The sequence below is a fragment of the Hibiscus syriacus genome, unplaced genomic scaffold (genome assembly GCF_006381635.1).
Source record: "Hibiscus syriacus cultivar Baekdansim isolate YM2019G1 unplaced genomic scaffold, ASM638163v2 tig00110683_pilon, whole genome shotgun sequence".
NCBI lineage: Eukaryota > Viridiplantae > Streptophyta > Magnoliopsida > Malvales > Malvaceae > Hibiscus > Hibiscus syriacus.
In genome coordinates, this window is record NW_024062823.1 from 538643 (window position 1) to 562458 (window position 23816).

Below are 23816 nucleotides of genomic sequence, written 5' to 3' on the forward strand. Positions count from 1 at the left end.
ACAAATTATGCATGGGGAACCGATTCTCTATGGGGAGGGTATCGATATCCCCTAAATGAAAAATTGAAGTTTGGTTCATTAATTCGTTTAAGCTATTACTATCAAGTTATAAGGTTTATGCTTTTGATAATTGTCTCGAAATTATGTTTATAGATATCGAGCCTAAACGAGTTCCGGAACAAGTGACAAGTAAAATCGATCGAGGAAAAGGCAAAGAGATATAGGTGAGTGCATATGCATAGCATGAATATAGTATTATAATCAGTTCTAGACTTGTGATAAGTCTAGATTCAATATTTTGATACATGATCACATTTCATATTATGATACATGACATGAATTCATATTATATGCATTATGTGACATGAATATGCGGAAAAGTTATATGAGCTATGTGATAAAGGTATGGAAAATGATATGTCTATGAGAAAAAGGTATGGAAATGATATGTCTACGTGATATAAACTATGTGAATTGTGAAAGCCCATGTTATGTAGATGAGAACTATAGGTATAGTTGGCATTCCAAGAGTAGAGGGTCTACGCGGTCCTTCAGGATAATTCTACGTGGTTCTTCGGGACATATATGTATTCTTTGGAACATGTATGAGGTCTTTGAGACACCTAGTTGATCCTTGGTATATGTATATGATTCTTAAGGAATTTCTATGTGGTCCTTATGGACAATCTTACATGGCACTACGGTGCATTTCTACGTGGTCCTTCAGGACAAATTCTACGTGGCACTTCGGTGTAAATTTATACGAGCTGTGGTGACAGCATAGTGCACAACCTCACAGTACTCACATACCTCGGGTTCTCAGTATTGTATCATAGGCTATTGAATCTATTGAATTTATTAATATGAATTCATGATGGTTAACTTGATGAGATTATTGGTAAGATACATTGTTATGCAGCTTACGTGGATTGTATATGGGATTTCATTACATTTTATCTTATTATGGCATCATCATTATATTTCATTGTTGTTAGTATTATGCCTCACTAAGTCTATGACTTAACGTGTAAGTGATTTACACGTAGGTACCAGGAATCAAGAATAGCAGAAATAGGAGTGGCAAGAATAACAACACTGCTAGAAGATCAAATCAGAAGTAGACAACAAAGAATGTATTTTGATTGTATATAGTATGTTGGCATGTAAGAAACCTTTTAGTACGAACGCTCTGATCGACTTTTCTAATGTTTTAATTGTAATTATGTAAATGTAAACGTATAGTAATGAACGGTTAAATTTTTACGAGTTTTATGTACGTTTTACGGAAGTACTGTAGCAGGGGAATCGGTACCCTGTAGCAGGGAATCGGTTCCCTGTTTGCAATCTGGAAAAATTTGATTTCACGGTATTGTTCATACCGTATTTTACTGTTCATAAATACATTTTGCCTCAAAATTTTATAACAAACATTATTTAATAGTATATTATCATATTTTCTTAAAATAGGTTCAAATAATCTGTTATTTCGTAAGAATATCGTTTTAAAAAGGCAATGTGACATCTCGGACTCGTATTCGGGTCGGGTACGGGTTGGGGGTGTTGCATACAGACATACTTTTCAGTGGTGGAACGATTAACTCTTGACTAAACAAAATTACGATTGTTGTACTTTTTAATTTCCATCATCTCTTCTTCTTTGGATGGAAACTCCATTCCTTTATATAAGTAATCATCATTAACTTATGAGTTAAATCCGTATTTACTAACATTAGGCATATCCTAAAATTATGACCAGTACATTGCACCATAGTTAGCTTCATACATGTGTGATATAGGTTCGGTGTATACCGTATTTGTGGGAACTTCATCTATATCATCTCGGAGTCCATGTTGAATTGTAGTGATTCTGGTTGAACAAATAGTCTAGTCTTAGCACCATCCGCACCTGGCTCACGAAGAGGTTCTTCTGGTAGAGATTATGGTTCCTCCACGATGCTGACATTTAGGTCGAACAAGCTGGTAGTTGAATGTCTTCCCTTAAACTTGAAGGCATCTCCACATTAAGGTCGAAGAAGCTCGCAGTTGAATGCCTCCCCCTAGAACTTGAAGGCATCGTGTCAAATGGGTACTGCACAAATTGTTGCGTTGAGGGCATCTCCATATTCAGGTCAAAGAAATTGGCAGTTGAATGCCTTCCCCTAGAATAAACAAGTAATTTTAGTATAGTGATGTTTGTATTCATAGAGGTTATTTATAGGGGAGAGGATCATTAAAAAATCGAATTTTCAGATTCTTGTAATAATGGAGTACAAAATAATTCAACCTGCATAATGGAAGGCGCGGATTGTGTCAGATGTTCAGCAAAGGCGTGGATGACCATCCACGTCTTTCCTACGTGACACCAACTTGGACAGAAACCTACGAAGACAAGACTGATGATCCGCGTTTTATTGCCACCATGACAGAAAATGCGTTGAATCGGTAATATTAGGGAGAGGTAACTGACATGTAATTATTGAGTCTAAGGGTAATATTTCGGTAGAAGACCACCATCTTCCGGAACCAAAAAGACATTATATTGTCAAAAGCATAGGTCTATTTGCCTGAGATAAACGGGGTATCATAAAATTCGGTAGAATTAGAGTCCGCTGCATCTGGATTCGGCTGCCCATTGTCGGTCTCTTGTTGATCAGAATCCAGTCAACCACTAATAATACCTGATACCCAAGGAACCATAACAGGGACCTTTGGGTGTGCCTCACGATATGCTTCAGAATATCTGTCCTTAAAGTTCAGTCTGGGCTTCTCTGACTGCATAATTATTTCAATTTAATTAGCTTCGAGTTGTAGTCAGTGTAGAATGAAAATGCCAACTTAATGGATACAAAAAGGGCACTTACGAATTTCACCCAGCACCCCATGTGCTTGTGTTGGTATTTATCTGGGGAATAGCAACCAGTCTCTGATGGACAATAAACCCATATGTTGCATCTCTTGTCACCAGGCTTTGCATTTTTCGCCTCTAGCTAAGCAAGCCTGGCACCAATCAGCAGCACTTTCTTTGTGGTGGGTAAGACCCCATCTGACAGCATCACCGTCGTAATCCGTATGAAGTTCAGCATGGCATTCTCGTGGAAGGGGCCTCCCAGCTAAAATTTGTTCCTCATATTATGCAGTACAAAAGCGTAACACCTTAGTGGCATACATCTCTAAACAACGAATTTTCATTAACTCAGTTTCTACCCTCAAATCAATATTCCTAAAACCTGTATAAATATTGATTCTAGTCTGCCATGCTGTCCTAAAGAGAGTGAGAGATGGCTTTGATCAACTGAAAAAATTGAACTACCTGTATGTTCCACTCCCTCAGGCTTATCATCATGTTCTGGATTATTGATTTCAGTGGGTATCCAAAGACCAATTTCTTCTGACAGCGCACCCAATTGGAATCCAAGGCTTTTAATAACATCCCTACAAATATGGTATGTCAGACTGGTAAGTTAACATTAGGCGACAAGGGTAAAGCATTTTTATCTCAATAATGAACAAAAACACTGAAATATTCCACCTTCAAATTACGACTTACTTGCTTCCTCTATCACAAGGGTTGAATTCAACCCCTCCCCTCCAAGGGCCAACTTTTTGGCTTCTTTTAGTTTCTCCTTTCGCCAGTTTTTAACCGCTTCTGTTAACCCAATAAGAGTATCAACAAAGACGGTAGTAAATTATAGTGAAAATACCACAAAAAGAATACCAGAGATGATCAGTTGTTCTCAAACCCGAGACCTACATTATGCTGATAAGAGATGAGTAAATTTCGAATTTTTGAATTATTCAAAAAATCAAAAATTTAATTTAAGTATTTTGATAGTTTTATGATTTAGTCTATGATTTCATTATTTCTTTAATTCCTCCTTTATTTTAAGTTCATTTTTTTACCAAATTTGAACCACATGCTCCTAAACCATATTAGAACATATGTATACTTTCAATTCTTCTTTTTGATAACAAATTTTTTATTTTTCAATTTAGTCTTTAAAATTTTCATAATCTCTTATTTCTTCAATTCGTCATTTATTTTAAGTTCATTTTTTTATCAAATTTGAGCCACATGCTTCTAAACTAGAGTAGAATGTGTACTTTCAGTTCCTCTTTTTGATACTTTTTTTTTTCAATTTAGTCATTTAATTTTTCATTATCTCCTTAGTCCTTCCATTTATCATTTATTTTAAGTTCATTTTTTTATCAAATTTAAACCACATGCTCATATATCACAACAGAATACCTATGTAACTTCAATTGTTATTTTTTTTACTAAAGATGTATTCTCTTTTTTTATTTAGTGCCTTAACTTTGCATTTTATTCAATTTGGTCTTTTGACTACAATTGTTTACAAATTCTTTATTCTCATCAATTCCTTGATTCATTTATACTCTCATCAATATTTTACCCTCAAAATATATTTCATAATTTTAGATTGTATTTGATATATTAAATAACATTATAATATGAAATAATATATATATATATATATATATATATATATATATATATATATGGTTATATAAAGTCAAAAAATTGAAATAAATCATTGTCATAATACTATAAATAATTATAATAAAATTACTATAGAAACTCAAATAACTCGATTCGACTTGAAAAAATTTCAAGTTATAAAATACGTCTCGTCAACTCGATTAATCAAGGATGGAGCCAGGATTTTAGTTAAGGGGGCAAAGTATAATTAATAATAGAAAATGGGGGGCAAAATCAAAAGAAGTCAAAATTTAAAGGTCTAAATTGGTAATTATCCATATTTTTAATGGTAAAAAATTTGGGGTAGTGGCCCCCGAGGCCTACATGGCTCCGTCACTGCGAATAATTCGAAATTTTTTTACTGGACTCAATCGAAGGCTCACCCCTAAATGCAGTTGTGTTCTTGAGGGTGAGAGAACAGAGGATATTTGGCCTCTGATAAGCAATTAGATTCATGGAACATCATTTAATCATATTGGACCCAATATAATTCATAGGGGAATAAGGTACCTGAAGGGGGAAAGGGTAGCAAAACGTAAAGGCAGGATATGATATAAGGACAATTATACACTAATATCTTATAAATACTACACAAAATTCTAAAGTATAATTTCTAAAAAGAATTTAATGATGGACACCAACAAAAAACTTATTTTTTTCTTTAAGTTTATGTCAAAAATATATCCTAACAAATGAAATGATACCTTTCTTCAATCAAGAATCACAATGCAAAGTGTGCTTTTTCACTGATCAATATATAAATAAATAGAACAAAGAAAAGAATCTTAAGACATAGTCACTGGGCTCCGAAGAATGAAATTAATGCAGTCAGTAAATTAGCCAACAAATTCTGCAAGGTACGGTTTGGTGGGTAGCTAAATTCAAGTAGATCATGAATATGAAAGCATTGATCTATCCCATTAATTGCTACGTATTGAAAATAAAGCACATCCACCTTTGGACTATTGGATGATATTAGGTGAAAAGATTAGGGCCCTTGGCAAGATGAAATAACAGAAGATAAAGCATAACATGTGATACCTAAAGGAAATTAAATGAGATGAATCCTAAAGCTTAAATGTAATAAACTTTCCTATTGTTATGGAAAACATCACAAAGTCACAAACATACATCAAAGATGAGGGGAATTGGGAACAAAGTTTTAAAATGTATTTGTTCAGGATTATCACAGAATTCCATTTGCCTCTAGACAGATAAAGAAGATAATCCCTATTCCCTAGGAAGTTCGTGTTCCAGCAATCATAATTTTTGAATTGAAACATGTGGGCAATAATCAAGTGCTATTTTGGGATAGAAACAGATAATGAAGAATACATATCCATAAAATAAAATTTTCATGCTCAAAAAGTGCAACGTCTTTAATGCATCTCTTATGTTTCTTGCATGCTAAAGCAGGAAATCAAACATCTAGAAGTCTCCATAATAAGAATGCAGTTCCATTCTTTTTGTAAAATAAAATGAAATTAACCTTTAATTATTCTTTATTAATGTTATTCTTTAATTCAAATAATTAATCTATTAATTATATTAATTGAAATTTTGAAATAAATTCTTATTAAAATCATTCATCGTCAATTAATCATGCTGAATTGTTGATATTAATTTGTGTTCCTTAAGTTTTTTAGCGCTATGGCGGGAAGCGATCCAACTTAAATTTAGAAAATATTGATTTTTTAAATAAAGACATAAATAAACAAATTAGGAGTCACCATCGACCTTTGGGTAAGGTAGGTCGAATACATAAAAAAAAGTGATATGCATTTAACTAGAAACTTGTTTTGAAAAGGGTACGGGAGTCGATTACACGTGAGAGAGAATTAGCACCCCACAACGCCCAAATCTGTACATAAGCGATTATACGTCATCTGAATATTGAAATTAGCAAATTTGAATATGTATTTAAATTATGATCATATTAGAAAGAAAATTTTGAAAAAGGTATTACATCATACTGACCACCTTCAAAAAACACATTCCTTGCTAGTTAAGGCGTATTTTCATAGATTTTCCATAACAAAGATCATTACCATGTTTTTCTTAAATTATATTTAATATAAAAATAAAAAGAGTGAATGAAATGAAGAAATCATTGGAGTAAAAAGAAAATTATTTTTGTATGGTTAATTATTGAAAACACATTCTTTGTTAGTTAAGGCGCGTTTACATGAATCTCCCATACAAGATCATATTTGTTCAATTTTTCTAGAGAAAATGCATATGTTTAATAAGTCTAAAATATAAATCCATCTTTTGTTCTTTAATGGCATAAATGAGGGACTAATATGAATATTTTGTGAATTTACGTCCAGAATTTAAAGCATGAGACAACAACAAAAAACGAAATAAACAATGCTACCAAAAATAAATAATAAAAAATGTAGGTGCTGGAAACAAATGAATCATGAGCAATATGGGTGGCTAAAATAAAATGAAGTGCAAAGTAAAATACATAAAATGAGAACATAGAAAAATAAATGTTGGAAATTAAAGGACTAAAATAAAATACAGGAAATTAAAGGAACAGAAAATAAAAACTGAAAATTAAAGCGATGGAATAAAACATAGTAAATAATAATAATAAAAACATAGATATTAAACACTGAATTTAAAAGTTAGAGGGGATCATTTTAATCAAAATTTTATCCTGGATCATAAATAATGCGAGTCGTACCCTAGGGCGGGTCACCGTAAGGTCGTTGAATGTTCAAATATTAGAGGGTTAGTGAGTTAGGTTGAACAAATAAATAAAACGTTAGTAAGTTAGTATAAAGAATAAAATAAAATGTTAGTCTGTTAGTACGAACAATAAAATAAAATGTTAATATGTTAGTATGAACAATGAAAAAAATGTTAGTATGTTAGTATGAACAATGAAATAAAATGTTAGTATGTTAGTATGAACAATAAAATAAAATGTTAGTATGTTAGTATGAACAATAAAATAAAATGTTAGTATGTTAGTATGAACAATAAAATAAAATGTTAGTATGTTAGTATGAACAATAAAATAAAATGTTAGTATGTTATTAGTCAAATTAAAAGAAGCGAAAATAAAGGGCTAAAATCGGAACAGATAAAACATGGAATATAACATATTAGTGGCAAATTGAAAGTAATGAAAATTAAGTGAGGAAAATAAAATAATAAAAAATGTAGGGGTTTGGTGACTAGCTTGTAAAAACAAAGCAAAAAAGGAGGGGGTTATGCGTGATTTTCCTATTTTTTTACTTATAAATTCCACATTTTAGCTATTTTGGGTAAAGAGGAAACCTTAGCCTCTCTTTTATTTTTTTATTTTTTCTCAAATCCTCTCTACGTTATCTTTCGCTAGTTCTCCTAAAAATTCTACAAAATCAGTTGACCACCGTACATCAGTTGCCAAATCTTACTCTGAAAACCTCATAAGGCCCCCTTTTCTACCTAGCCACTATTGGAACCCAAAAGCCCCAAAAGAACCAAGCCCCTCTAAAAGAACTCTTGACCGAACCGAAAAAGAACCAACATCGTCGTATGTCGGCGGCATTTTACCCCTCGACCACCACTGACGTTAAACCTACCTAAAAAAGCTCTCGCCTTTAACCTTAAACCTAAACCCAAAATACCTCTAAACTAAACAAGGGCCCCAAAACGGTCGATACACTACTAGAAAAAACCCCTTTAATGACGCACATTGCACATCATCTATGGGTGCAGATGACACACAAATGCGCATCATTGAAGTCACCGTCATAAATCTTTGATGACACGCAATTGTGTGTCATAAATCTATGACGCACATTTATGACAGGCATTTATGACACGCATTTATGACGCACATTTATGACGTGCATTGAGCATCATTGAAGCCCCGTCATAAATGAAGATGACACGCATTTATGACTTACATTTACGACTTGCATTGCGTGTCATTGAAGCACACATCATTAAAAAAGATGGCACACATTCGTGTGTCGTGATTGTATGTCGTAAATTATATATATATATATACATATATATTGTAGATTGACAAATAATCAAACTAAATCACATTTAATGCCTCATAATACTGAATATATATATATATTATATATAAGCAATCCATTTGTGTATAATATATTAACATTAAGTTATAAAAAATATTGTAATCATATGTCGATACAAAATATCACGGCATAATAAAGTTTGGCACATAAGATACCCATTCTTTGCGAATATCATCACTATCATCATGTATTCTTCCTTCCCATCGCCAACCTAAGTAAAAAATATGAAATAAATATATAATTTATACTTATTTAAAGTGAAGTATATAACAATCAAAGAGTACTAAAATGACCAATTTTACATATGCATTCTTTGAAGCATATGTAAAAATAAATTTTACACATTTAATTAGTAAAACTTCCCATATAAATTATATACATTATCATGGCACGAATTCACAGTTTTCAGTCTTGCTAACAATACTTGCATTAATTTGTTTAGAATAACATCCTACTTCAAGTCCATATGATAGTTGTATTAATTCTTGCAATTTTAATTCCCCTCCCCCTTTTGCTCTAACCTTATTAGCATGATAAATGGTTCTAGTCGTGTTTGAAATTTGATCTGTAGCAGAGTAATCCACCTAAAGCATAAAAATGGGGGTTGACATGTGATATTTATTCACAGCAGTTAACATTAGACTGAAATAATTACTACGCCAAGAAATGACAAGGGAGGAAGGGGACTGGAATTATAGAGGAGCCGAGGCTTACGAGGGTAAATGAGACACTTGCACTTACAAGGTATTCAAATTCGGCTTATAAGAAAAAACATAATATGGCTCAGTCATAGTCTAATCAAAAGCTCGAGCCACTAAGCCGGTTGAATTCAAGTATCCTAATGCTAGACTCAAATATCTTGCAAGCCTAACCAAGCTTTTCTAATTCAGTATTCTACTATTCTAATGAATATTGAAAAATCTAAATTCTAACTCGAGCTTAAGTATAAATAACCGAGTTTGAAGTTAAAGCATCGGATTAAACTTATCTTTTACTAGACAAACAAGATTAATTGAAAAATTTGAGAAAATAAATTTTTATTTTGAATCAAGCTTTAAACGTGAAACTTTATTAAGCTCAAGCCAAACTTTGAGGTCTGGAGTTTCAAGTAGAGCTCTCAAGCTTTTACAGTTCAAATTGGCTTAATTGTCCCCCTAGGTGAGGTTGTTGTAATAGGTAAGCATGACCCAGATACAGAGATGACAAGAAATGTATGAAAAGATAAAATCTAAACAATACAACAAGATGTTTGCATTTTGCAATGATATCTTACTTTAGTTGTGATCTCTAGATGATGCCAAATCTCTTCATCATGTTCTTTCAAAAATTGTGACAACCGGGTAATTATGGAACAAATTCCAACATTGCTGTTGTCAAGTTACTTGCAAAATGATCACAAATCCACTCAGCAACTCAACAAAACAAAAGAATGAATCAGCTTCAGCAGCGGCCTGCAAGAGTTCAATACGGAAATGTATGCATCAGTTTTGTAGAATATAAAAATTTCTAGCTTGTATGCATCAGTTTGTTACTCAAGACTCAAATATGATGTCATGTCACATGCGAATATGTATCTGAAATAGGTGTGTTAAATTTTAAAAAAAATCAAGTAGTATTTGGATACACCTTGTAGGGTGATATCTCCTAAGTTCAAACCCATGTCTCTATATGCGTTAAGTATAGGTGTTTCAAGAAGAATAAAGAGTTTAAGCAAGTGTCAACTAAGTAAATGAAAATTTTCTTTATCATGTTGCTTGAGACAAGAAAAAAGTAAGAGTTGGTGGCAATAGTGTTGCAGATAGAAATGGGCAAAGACAGGTTTGACAAGAACACCAAACGGTAAACAAAATGTAAATCTCAAAGCTGAAAGAAGTGGAAGGTTCTGGAAATAGAAAACAATTTTTTGGTTGCACCAACAAGTTTTGCGTGAAGAAAAACATTAAAACAAATAATACAGACTAGATAGGAAAGACAATGAAATCTTTACCTCCATTTCTTCATCGGGATCATTTCTGAATACATAAAATAGAGGTACCAAGATTTTATTCATCCCTTGAACATATCTTATACCTGGATTTAACTTGGCAAAAAAATTAATATGTCCTTCAATGTATCCTGAATGAGCAAGGTATAAGTCAGAAATGACTTTGTTTCTCATATCAAAACATGATTCCAAAGGGTTATACATCAAAATCACAAGAAAAAAATGCATACCCGGTTAGACTTTGCAAGCTGCGAGTTTCTGGAAAAGAAGTTCATGTTTGGATGAGTGCGTTTCACATCTCGGTCAATATGTTCTATAATTTCCGAGTCCTTGAAATACCACCAGCCCAAAAAAAAGTCACTTAATCTTTATCTAGAACTTAAAAGCGGGCATTTAAAAAAAATTCGGCTCATCAACATGACTAACATCGCAAGAAAACTAAGCAAACAAATGGGGAAAAACCTCTTCCTAAATGCTTGCTAAATCAGGAAAACTTTAAGGACTAGAGAATAAAATAAGTGACATATTCAATTAATAATTGAAAAATCAGAACTCTCCGTCACTACTTTCATGTATAAATTGGTATACAAAAACAGTTGTAAACTAGTAATGCTCAGTTCATGTTCTCTCAACTAAGTATTGACCAAAAACTAGTATGTGTAGCATGAATTGTTTTCCCCTCGTCCAACTTCTTGGATTTCTTACTATAATGCTATATAACACTGACAATTATAAATACCAAATATCAGGATCTAATAATAACATAGAAATCAGATAACACATTATAAAACATATGATTATTCTTAGTAAATTAAAGCTAAAGATAATATATGGGATATATATTTTAATGCTAACAGCAACACAATTGTGCAAGAAACTATTTAATCTTTTAATTATAATTCAGTAGATTTTACATCAAAGTGTAATACCCCTTCAATGTTTTTTCGCTTATGTCCATATAGTTGTTATCCTTCTTTCTTTCTTCTATCCTTAACGTCAACTAAGCACTAGAAGTTAGGCTCCAATAAAAACAAATGAACTAAATTAATGGGAGGAAGCTCAACTTAGCGTTCACAGTCTTTATTTAAAGCATTTAACATAAAAGAAAACACCACAGATGCAATATAGTTCCAATAACTGATTTTCAAATAAGCCTAACAATATACCTGAAATAATTGATTCCATATGTTGTTTTCTCCAAGGCTTAAAGGATGCTCTCCATAAGTTACCTGTGATCTTGAAAGCACACCACTGCTTTCAGATTCTGAATGGTCATTGTCACGAACAACAGACTTCTCCAAATTCCTTGCCATTTCTGTCTGACTAGCCACAGAACATTCAAAAACCCAAAACTCTCATAGAAATAGAGAAAGAGATCGAACACACAAGATAACCTTAAAAATGTTTTTAAAATTTTACCATGCCAGTAAACAAAGGAACTTATAATATCATACTTGCCCATAGTGTATGAAATCATTATAATGTATTTATTAATACATATTTATTTAAAGTATCTAGACAGTCTTGGTACTATAGTCAAACTATAGTTAAAAGTGAAATTTAGCCCTTGTACAATATAATTGTGTAATTCAATCTTTGTATGGTATAAACAAGCAAAATCTATAACAATGTTTGTATAAAATCATCTAAATGTTGACATGAACTTCTAAAAGTTAACAAAGCATATGAGTCAAAAATTGACACAACCACTGTTTTATAATAGAAGAAATCCATTTGCTGAAGTTAATCTACAAGTATGTATTTTCATATTTCAGAAGCCTATCTTAGCATATAGACGGCTTTCCATCAATGCCAATATCAATTTTACTCATACTAGAGAATTGTTTTTTGTCTTTTTCAATAAATAGGATTGTTAATTTAATCTTTGTATAGTGTAAACAAGTTTTACTGATAACAGTATTCATGAAAAATCGTTTAAATGTTGACATAAACTTCTAAAATCTGACCAAGTATATGAATTCAAATTTCACAATGCATGTGTTCGTTAATAGGCAAAATTATTTTGCCGCTTTAGTTCCATCTACTGGTACGTATTGTCAGATTTCAGAAATTTATGTCAACATTTAGACATTTCTTCAGTAACCATTATTGATTTTACTTGCCTATGATGAAATCAAATATGAGATTAAATTATACGGTTTTATAACTAAATTGCAGTTGTTACCTATAGGGATTCATCTATTACACTATTTTAACACGCAAAAGGAAAAAGAAACACTTACATGATTCATCAATAGCTCTTCTTTAAACTGTTTGTACTCAGACCCTTTCTTAGCTTAGCTAATTCATACGACCACTGCATACGATCTGGTGGTAGATACCCTAATAATAACTGCCAGAGCAACCAAATAACCCTACCTCAACATTAATCCAAAAAGAAAAGCAAAACAACTTTCAATGCATGGGAATTGATGATTCATTCAATTCAGAGACTAAAAATATAGGAATCTCAACAAATTTCAAAATTTTCAGCAACCAAACAGAAAAGACAGAGACACCACCTTCCATACTATAGACCTTATTCCTACACATTCAGGAATTCCTTGCGACGCAATCTGTCGCAATTCCAGTAAATTTACTACCTTCTTTGACAATTGACACGAAAAAGATGGGAATTAGAAAGAAAGAAAGAAAGAAAGAAAGAAATAGTAAAAAATGGAGAAACGATTAAAAACCTCGGTTAAAAGCTGAGCCTGGCGAGAGATATCATCCGGAGAACTGCCGGAAGAGCTAGTGTTTTGGTCATTATCATTGCTAGTATCGTCACTATTTTTATCAACTCGACCTTTGGATTAAGATTTGGGGGAAGTAGCAGTGGACTGAGGACTCGAGGCCACATCGGGAGGAGGCATGGGAACCAGAGGCTGAACAATTGGCTTGGAGATGGCATTGGAGGAGATCGTAGGAGAAGGGGAGTGGCGGTGGATGCGGTCGTCGCCGCTGCTGAGAGTTGTGGACCACAACGAACTGTTGAGCCAATCAGGTATTCCATCCTTCCCTATTTCAAGGTTGGAACCGAGACTTGTTCTTCACTGAAATATAAATAATTTTAATATTTCTTTTGAAAAGTTTGAATTCGATCAAATCGATGAATGTTTGAGGGATTGATTTCGTAGTTGAAGGATTCGATTTATTATTTATTTGGGTAAACTAGAAAGGGTTTATTTTTTATTTATTTTAGGCTAAAATATATAGTTCCCGAATTAAAAGATGACTTTTAGAGATGACACACAATGAAAAGTGTACTCCGTGTTTTTGCTAAATTTTTTGGATTATGACTATTAAATATGACACGCATTATTGTAAGTCATAAATCGTTCAGATTTTAAGAAACATGACATTTTTACGACACACATTTTTTGCAAGTCATAAATTAGCGTGTCTCATCGTTCGTGTGTCATTAAAGGTATATTTTCTTGTAGTGATAGGTTCAGCCTTTGGGACTTTCGGCAACCAAGGACTCCTGAAGGAAGTCTCCTTTCCCTTTTCCGACGACCACCCTCCACCGATGAGGGCTTGACCACTAAGGTAAAAAAGAGTTTGTTCATTTTTAGACTTTATTTTTTTGTTTTTGAAAGAAAGAAAAAAAGAAGAGCCTGACACAAAAGGTAAAAACATACCTTGATGGTTGTATTCCTTTTTGAATCTGGGATTTTTTTGTTGTATTTTCGAACCAAATCCCCCCATTTTACATGTTGTTTGTAGGTTTTATAACCCGAGTAAAAAAAAGAAGCCTTCTCTCCATAATTTCTTGTCAGATTTTTATTTTTTCCTTGTTACAAATTTTTCCTTAAAAATGAAAGAGAAGAAAAAAAGGTGCTTTTACATCTCATCAATTTTTCTTCTTTTTTTCGCATGAATTTGACGAGGAGCGGATTTAGTGTTGTTGGGGATAGATTTGGGGCTGCTGGTGGTATGTTATTCGTGTGGAGGAATGGCTCTTGGAATCTGAGGAGTCACCGTATTGGGGGCACGCGTGGATGTTTCTAGAATGCCTCAGTGGTTGCGGTTGATGCATGGATGCTTGATGTTGCTAGGGTTTCTCAAACCCTAAACTTTATAGGCTATTACTAGTTTGAGCCTACTTCTTTAGGATATTACATCTTAGTTTTGGGCCTATTGGGTTGATTCGGGCCTGCTTCAGTTGCATATTTGGGCCCGATTGGGCATGTAATTCTGGCATGTGAAAATAAATAATAATAATAATAATATAATGATATTAATAATATTAATAAATAATAAAAAATAAAAGAAAAGGGTCTCCGGATGAAAATGGGTGTCGACAGCTGACCCTATTTGCCCATTCTTGTGTTAACAAGAATATGGAAAAGATGAAAGACAACGCGTTTTCGTTCGGTTTCTTCTTCGTGCTTTGCAATCTGATAAGGAATCTATTCCACTTGTTTCTTTAGGGTAGATCAGATCGAGAAATGTTGATTCATTTTGAATCGATGTAAACTTGTTCCATTGTTACTCAGGAAAGATCAAATCTTGGAAACGAGGGATATGTTCCGCTTCTTCTTGAGGGAAAATCAGATCTGGGGACATTTATTCATTCCACTGTTCTTCAGGGAAGATTTAAACGAGGCATACTTGTTCCACTGTTACTTAGGGAATTTCAAATCTTGAAAAGATGGATATGTTCCGTTTTTTCTTGAGGGAAAATCAGATCTAGGGACGTTTATTTATTCCATTATTCTTCAGGGAATATCAAATCGAGGTAGACCTGTTCCGCTATTCTCAAGGAAGATCAAATCTTGAAAGATAAGATTTTGTTCCGCTTTTTCTTTAGGGAATATCAGATCTGTGAACGTTAATTCATTCTACTATTCCTCATGGAAGATTAAATCGAGTTCGATTCACTTTTCTTGTCTTCAAGAATATCAAATCTGAAAATTAGACATTAACCATTGTTAGTATGTGTTCGAGAATTCGAAAACATCATACCTGAAAGTATTGGGAGGATAATCTTGGAAAATGATTTCTCTTGTGGAAACTTGTCGCAACCACTAAATATGAGAATCTGCCTCGACTGAGTGTCAGTTGAACCTCTCCCTTTTTGGGACTTTGAATTGGTTACTTTTCAAAAAAGATTTTTCAAAAAGATTTTGATGAGAAACTTTGGAAATATTTTCTGATTTTTCAGAAAATCATGCGAAAACATCTTGCCGAAGGACTTATAATCTTGCTCGAAAGGCTTATAGATGACCCGAAAAATTTACTCATCGTTCTCGAAAGAGTTACTGATGGCCCAATGGACTTACCAATCCTGGAAATAGTTTACTAGGTAAGAAACTTTTCTTACTTTTCAAAAATTTCAATTTTTAGATTTAAATGAAAAAATTTATCATTTTTCAAGAGACATGTGAAAACATCCTGCCCAAAGGTCTAGTGGATGTCCGAATGACTTATTATCTTGCTCAAATGTCTTACAGATGACTAGAAGGATTTAAGCATGATGCTCGAAAGACTTACAAATGGCCCGAAGGACTTACCAATTTTGGAAACAGTTTACTAAGTAAGACTTTTAAAAAAATTCAATTTTTAGATTTAAATGAGAAACTTTTCTAATTTTTGAGAGACATGTGAAAACATCTTACTCGAAGGTCTTATGGATTGCTCGGAGGACTTATCATCTTGCTCGAAAGACTTACAGATGACCCGAAGGATTTAAGCATCATGCTCGAGAGACTTACTGATGGCCCGAAGGACTTACCAAATTTGGGAATAGTTTACTAGGTAAGAAACTTTTCTTACTTTTCAAAAATTTCAATTTTTAGATTTAAATGAGAAACTTTTCTCATTTTGTTTTCGAAATACATGTGAAAACATCATGACCAAAGGTCTTGTGGATTGCCCGAAAAACTTATCATCTTGCTCAAAAGACTTATATATGACACGAATGACTTACCAATTTTAGAAATAGTTTACTAGGTAAGAAACTTTTCTTACTTTTCAAAAATTTCATTTTCTGAAAACACTAAATGAGAAATTTTTCTCATTTTTTTAAATTTATAAAACGACTTAATGGTTGGGAAACATGCCCCACTTCAAAGTAACACTTCTTGTATGGATTGGCCCCCCTATTCTTTAGGTTCTGCCTCTCTAAACATTATTCCCTATATTTGAGGTTTGAATTCTAGCTTTCATTAGCTGAGATTTTGACATCATGGATATTCCCTTTTCACTAGAAGTTATGTAAAAGCATGCGTTTATGTGTGAAACGCGAATGCAATTAAACATATCAATGTAATGCATTTTATTTTATGCAAATGATGTTCTCATGAATGCATAAATGTTGATTAGATTTTTCTTTGACTCCAAAGTGGAGAACTCAGTCTTCTTCCACTTGATCACTATTCTTCAAAGTTTACTCAGATATCATTGTAGAAACTTAACATTTCAAGCTTACATCCCTGAAGAACCATCTGATCATTTTATGTATTTGTATCTGCTTTGCCTCTTATCTGCATTAATGTCTCAAAGAGATATTTTATTTCTCAGATTCTTGTTGCATTCAGGAACATTGCCTTGATGCCCTTTTCTGCCCTCAACTTAATTACGCTATCAGAGTTGTTTTCCCAGGACTCTACAGTTAATTAATGCCCGACTGATCTGCTCCATAAGGTAAGCTCTGCTCAAATTCATGGCCTGTCCCTAACACTTCAAGTTGTGAGACTCATTCTCAATGTCTTCTTGGTCTGAACGTTGTTACCTCAACATGACATGTGTTTATGATCATGCCCCAAAGTGGGTATTTTAATGACTCATCCCTATTTGGGTGCCAAAATTCACATTGACTGATCGCACTCTTGCATTTTTTTTTATCAAAAACCAGAAGCCTTTCCTATTGAGGTGAATGTCTGCTTCATGATGTTGATGATGTCTCAACAAAGTATGAGAAGTTTTGTTCTTGATTTTTTTGATCTTTCAAACTTCATTGCTTCGAAAGAAAACGAAGAATGTATTTATTTCTCCTATGATGTTTACTCTTCTTACCTTGGCTTGTATTCTTTCTTCTCGCTCCTTCACTTGAGATAGAACAAATCTCATCTTCTTCAAGGACCTCCTTTATTCTCGAGAGGTTATCCTGAGGAGGTGGTTATTATGTCCATCTTCTAGAGACACCCACCAGTTCCAAACTCTTGGGAGCACATTTGGGACAAGGGGAGCTTCATCAAGAGATTTGTAAGATCACCTCTTATATTTTAGTTGCTCAATTTAATATCTGAGTCACCCTTTCAGGTTTTCAACTCAAATCATCCCTTGGCTTCAAGATGTCTTATAGATTCGAAACTTATCATCTCAAAATTATCTGGGTGTTTGGTTATACCCCTAATGTGGGTACTCATAAAGCTTTTGGGACATCATTATCAGAACTTCTTATTTCAAACTTTCTCAAACAAGTGATCTCTACATTTATTACAGGAATGCCATGAACATTTGTTCTGACTTAAGATACAGGAAAATCTAAAACAATACTAGCCCTCTTTTTATTAATACGATCGTCTGCTTCTTGGTCATTTATTAATGATGTCACGAGGAAGTGTTACAAGTTCTATCCTCAGTCATTCTGATCTATCAGACTATTTGCTCTGGATTATGGAATGCTTCATTATTCTGGCATCGTTTATTCTTTCTCCAATAGAGGCATAATGAGCCTTACCAGCTTCAAGGACCTTGTTCACTTGAGATTTTCCTATATGAAAATGTTTTTATCCTTTCTTTTATTTTGAAAATCAGAGAATAAAAGAAATTTGTAAAGTGTTTCCCTTAATTCAGGCTCATAATTTAAGCAAATCATAAACATGAGTTCATATAATATAAAAAAAATCAATTGTTCTTTAAATTTTCACAGTTATACTCCTTTGACAACTGTCAGAACTAGTGGGTTAACTTCAGGTTGGCTTCCTATTTTCTAAGGTTTCAGCCATTGAGATATTCTTATTTGTTTATATGCCCACGTGAACCTCGGGACATGCTTATCTTTCTCGGCTTGGCATATTAAGTGGAACCAAACAAAATAAAACAACTAGTACCCTCAATTGCTAGACTTTTTGGAACACTTCCATTTCAGTTCTCTGAAATCTCTCATTTGTTCAAGTTTTACAAACTCATTTAGTAGAGGCACTGTCGAAAATATCAATCTAACTATAAAATTCCTTAGTGCTTGTGTGAGGTCGACTATAACAGGTGTTCCTCGACTCCCTTAGTCAATTTTACTGAAACCCCTTATTTAGTAAATTTGATTTAATTTGTCATTATTTGGCTAACTGAATTCAACTTTATTGTATATATATATATATATATATTATAATTTCCTTTATCGAGCTAGTTGAATCTATTCATAAAGTGGGGCATTTAACCAATTTCTTTAGAGGAACATCTCAAGCTTTATTGTATACATATTATAACTACGTTCATGGGTATGTTAATTCAATTTCTTAAGCTCGTCGAGGGGAACCTGTTAGAGTCTGGGTGTTGTTGAAGGTCAGGAAATCTTATCTTTAGAGCTCAATTCCCAAATAGTTGACCTAAACTAAATTCATCTACTCGACTATTCCATTTGAATATATTAGAATCATCATCGAACGTCATCAATAGAAGAAAAACCCAATCACTTTGCAATCTCATATGTAATATGCCCCATTTTATCGGCTCTTACACATACCTGAATGCCAAACCTTTAATTATCTCTTCATGTGAGGAGAATGCTAGGTTGGTCTCTGCAAAAGAATGGTATGGTATTCTGGTGTATCTTATGGGGTAAGGTCAAGGGTTCTTGTTTTATACGGGTTCAGTCTTGTCACTTTGTCAAAGATTTATAACTCTAATTATTTAAAGAACCCTTAATCCAATTGATATTCAAGAATTTCAAGATTACAAATTTGATTCGATGCTCACAATCTTTAAAGTAGCATAATTTAATTTAAATATCCTTACAATAAAGTTGAGAAAGAAAAAAAACAAATTCAAACAATATGTTTTCAACATAAGGTACAACTGTGGTGGATAACGACCTCCACTTTTTCATCCAGAATGTCCCATTGCTCCTAGAATATTGGGTGTCTAATTGGATTAGGGTATTTATCCTCATTTTCTCTATCTCTCGATCATTTCTCATATCAAGACTCCCTTTTGATGAGATTTTCTATCTCTTCCATCAATGGTATGTACTTTTAAGTGGGATGGCCTAATGCCCCCAAATGAAAATTGCAAGCACTATTCAGGTCATAGCCATAAGCAGATGGTTAGTTCTCATTCTCAAGGGCCTTGGGGTGAGGTACTGACTCTTGATTAAAGGGGATAACAAATCAAAAATTGGCACTTGAAAAACCTTGAGGGTCGTATTTTTCCAAGAAATCTTTTGCGGTCAGTCTCGAATTACTTCTCCTTTAATTTCCCCATGTCATTTCCCATTTCCTTCTCATTTTACAACATCAGAAAAGTCTCGAGAGTTGAATCCTTTAACTCTGCCTCCATTATATTGTTTTCCTTGATTTTGTTATTTTCTTTCTTCACGCCTTTTTCTGTATGCACTTCATTTGTTTTTACCCCACCAACTCCATTCAAGGGGCTGACTCCCAACTATTTGATTGAAATTGACTGATTGTTAACATCTACCTTATAGATCTATGAGCCAAAAGATCTTGGACTTGTCATTTGAAGTTACCACAATTCTCGATGGAGTGTCCTCGAGCTCCGACGTGATATTCACAAGAAACTTTCTCATTATACCAACTCGGATAAGGGGGTAACATAGGATTAGCCAGATGTGGAGTAATCAGTTGAGATTCAAACAACTTGGGATATAATTTGTTGTACGAAAATGAAGGAAAATTGAGTAGAAGCTCTTTTGACTTCATTTTCTCTTAGCCACTATTATGATCATCTTGAAGACCTAGTGAATGATCATTGAGATATTTTTTTTGAAGGTTCAACTCTTAACTAACGTCTTGTGGGAGACATTGGCTTGCACTCCTCCCCTTATCGATAAGTTCTGAGCTTCTAGGGAGCTTAGGTTTTTCATCTTCAAAACATAACAACCCTTCCGTGATGAGGTTTTGAACCTTCAATCTCATAACCGCACAACTTTCGTAGAGTGGATAAATTCTCCAAAATATAGTTGCATGAATTTTTGGCACATTTCCAATTTAGACGTAAATAAGTATTAGACCTTGGATGAATAGGTGCTAGATGGCCACTTTCGAAGAGAAAGGATAACAAGTTCGAATATGACCCTGAAATCGGAACGAGAGGTATCCTCTTCTTTTCTTGTTCTTTTTAGCCTTCTTTACTGGCATTTGAACTTCCTCTATGCATCTCTTCTTTGAGTGTGACTCAACCTTCATGTTGGAAGCTCCAACCTCAATTTTCTCTTTTCCCAGCATGATCTCTGTCACGTTTTCTAGAATCATACTTGATTGTTGGAATTGAATTGGATTACCATAATCCCCAATAGATTCTTGATCATCTGTTGTCATCACATTGGATGCACAACCAACATTCAAATTTTCACTAGAAGTCTTCATTTTTTCTTGCATAATAGAGTCTTCTAACGATTTCTCCCCATATATCACTATAACCGTCATGCTCATCAACTTGGAAATCTTTCCACTGGATTCAAATTGGAACTTCTTTGCTTCATCAATCATTTCTTATTGGATCTTTACGAGTTGTTCCTGGATCTATCGATCTTACTAACACGTGTTAATATCTCATTCATCATTTTTGATCTTTTTATATATACACCCTGAGTAACTTCAATTTGCTTTTGGAACTTGTCACAATATCCTTCACAAGTTACTCTCACGTTTTCATGATTGATGTATGTAAAAATACTTAAATAAACAAATGTGATGCAAATGTAGATGCCAACTGCAAATACAACATGTGTTAATTCCATAAGTGACCACCATAGAAAAACCTTTATTCAGACAACAAGGTTTCATTACACCAGATAGTCAAAATAAAATTGTGATTCTTTATTTCCTTAAGTCGTATTCTTCAAGGAATCCAATATAGCGTCCAAAATTGTCGGTGTACTTTTTCACATTTGATGATGCATGATATCTTAAATTATTTATGGTTGAATCCTAAGATTTCCATTTTTACTTCCAATGCAAAGTGGTCTTCATGTCTTCGTGAAGGGTCATGTCGTCCTTGGTATGACTGCATTTATCTCTTGAGGAAACATCTTGGCCTTTGCGCCTTTAAAGGAAGTCTTCAATCAACTTCAAATTTCTTCATTCATCGGATGTCTTTCTTAATGGATTAGTATAATATCTTCGGATCACCTAATTTTGACTACATGGCTAAGAATTTCTTGTCTTATTATGAACAGTCTTTTATTTAGTCAATCAATTGCAAATTAACAGCTTTGGATGACATTAAGATGCAAATGCAAGAAAATAAAATCAAATTAAAATAAACACATAACATAAATGGGTTAGTACACATAAGATAAAAATAAGATAGTAAGTACTATAAGTATCAAATACAACTTACCCTCATAGGTTGGCTACCCATACATGGTATGATGAATCCTACCCAAACATATTTTCTACCCACATGCTTTGTTATTGACAAAAAAATCCTAACCGCATGATATCTACTTCGCAGGCTTCGTGCATAAACATAAAACCTAACCGCATACCCTTCTAGTTCTAATGCTTTTTACAAAATGAATAAATAAATAAATAAATCTGAGGAAAAGTTAGAGTGAGTTTCCCTTTTTTGATTTTTGAAGAACCACAGAAAAAATTTCGGTACAAAATGGGCAGAGTTTCAGTACTGCTAAAAAGGTCTTCGAATTGTCCTTTGCTGGTGCCCCCTTGGGCCTTCCAAACCCTTGATCCTCACCCATTATAGGCTTAAACGAGTCAAGTTCAATTTGAGAGGATGTATTTCCCTATGTCCATTCGAGGAATCTCAATGTTCCGCTCATAAACACAAGGCATGTGTAGCCGAGAGGCTACTTGCTAAAGCCCATACGGAGAAAAATAAATTTTCTCACGTAAGCGTAGCGTTCACCCCTACCTAATGGGACAACGAACAGTTAGAAGGCTCTAAGTATTCAAACGGTTATAGCGTGTATGAGGGGAAACTCACAATCTTTTGTCTAGATCAAAAAACAATCAGACTAAAAAAAGTTAGAAATCTGAAACATGTAAATCACACATTAGTACAACTAATGAATAAAAGAAGTATGACATGATGTGATACAAACAAAACATAAGGATCAAAATTTAAATGTCATTCATATTTACCATTTTCAACTAGAAAGATGACGTATAATCGATTACGACCTGACTCTCTAATGTCCCCAGTGGAGTCAACAAGCTGTTGGAACAGTCCTTAAGCTTTTTAGGGCTATGGCGGGAAGCGATCCAACTTAAATTTGGAAAAGATTGGTTTTTTAAATAAAGACATAAATAAAAAAAATTTGAGTCGTCATCGACCTTTGGGTTAGGTAGGTCGAATACCTAAAAAAGTGATATGTGTTTAACTAGAAACTAGTTTTGAAAAGGGTTCGGGAGTCGATTACGCGTGGGGAAGGATTAACACTCCCACAGTTCCCAAAATCGGTACCTAAGCTATTATACGCCATCTGAATATTGAAATTAGCTAATTTAAATATGCATAAATTATGATCCTATTAGAAAGAAAATTTCGAAAAAGGTATTACTTCGTACGGACCATATTCATAAACATATTTCTTCTAGTTAAGGCGTGTTTTCATGGATTTTCCATGCCAAAGATCATTACTATGTTTTTCTTAAAATATATTTAATATAAAAATAAAAGAGTGAATGAAATGAAATGAAGAAAGCATTGGAGTAGAAAGAAAATTATTTTGTGTGGTTAATTCTTGAAAACACATTCCTTGTTAGTTAAGGCGCGTTTACATGAATCTCCCATATAAGATAATATTCATTCAATTTTTCTAGAGAGAATGCATATGTTTAATATGTCTAAAATATAAATCCATCTTTTGTTCTCTAATGGCATAAATGAGGGACTAATATGAATATTTTACGAATTTACGGCTAGAATTTAAAGCATGAGACCACCAAAAAACGAAATAAACAATGTACAAAAAATAAATAATAAAAAATGTAGGTGCTGGAAATAAATGAATCATGAGCAATATGGGTGGCTAAAATAAAATGAAGTGCAAAGTAAAATACATAAAATGAGAACATAGAAAAAATAAATGCTAGAATATTAAAGGACTAAAATAAAATGCAGGAAATTAAAGGGACAAAAA

The 23816-nt window shown here is 33.4% G+C and overlaps 2 pseudogenes; both read right to left on the reverse strand.

The window, feature by feature from the left end:
- Positions 1-2627: 2627 nt before the first annotated feature.
- Positions 2628-3686, reverse strand: LOC120138284 (annotated as a pseudogene).
- A 6083-nt stretch (positions 3687-9769) lies between these two features.
- On the reverse strand, positions 9770-21201 carry LOC120138285 (annotated as a pseudogene).
- Between the last annotated feature and the right edge of the window lie 2615 nt (positions 21202-23816).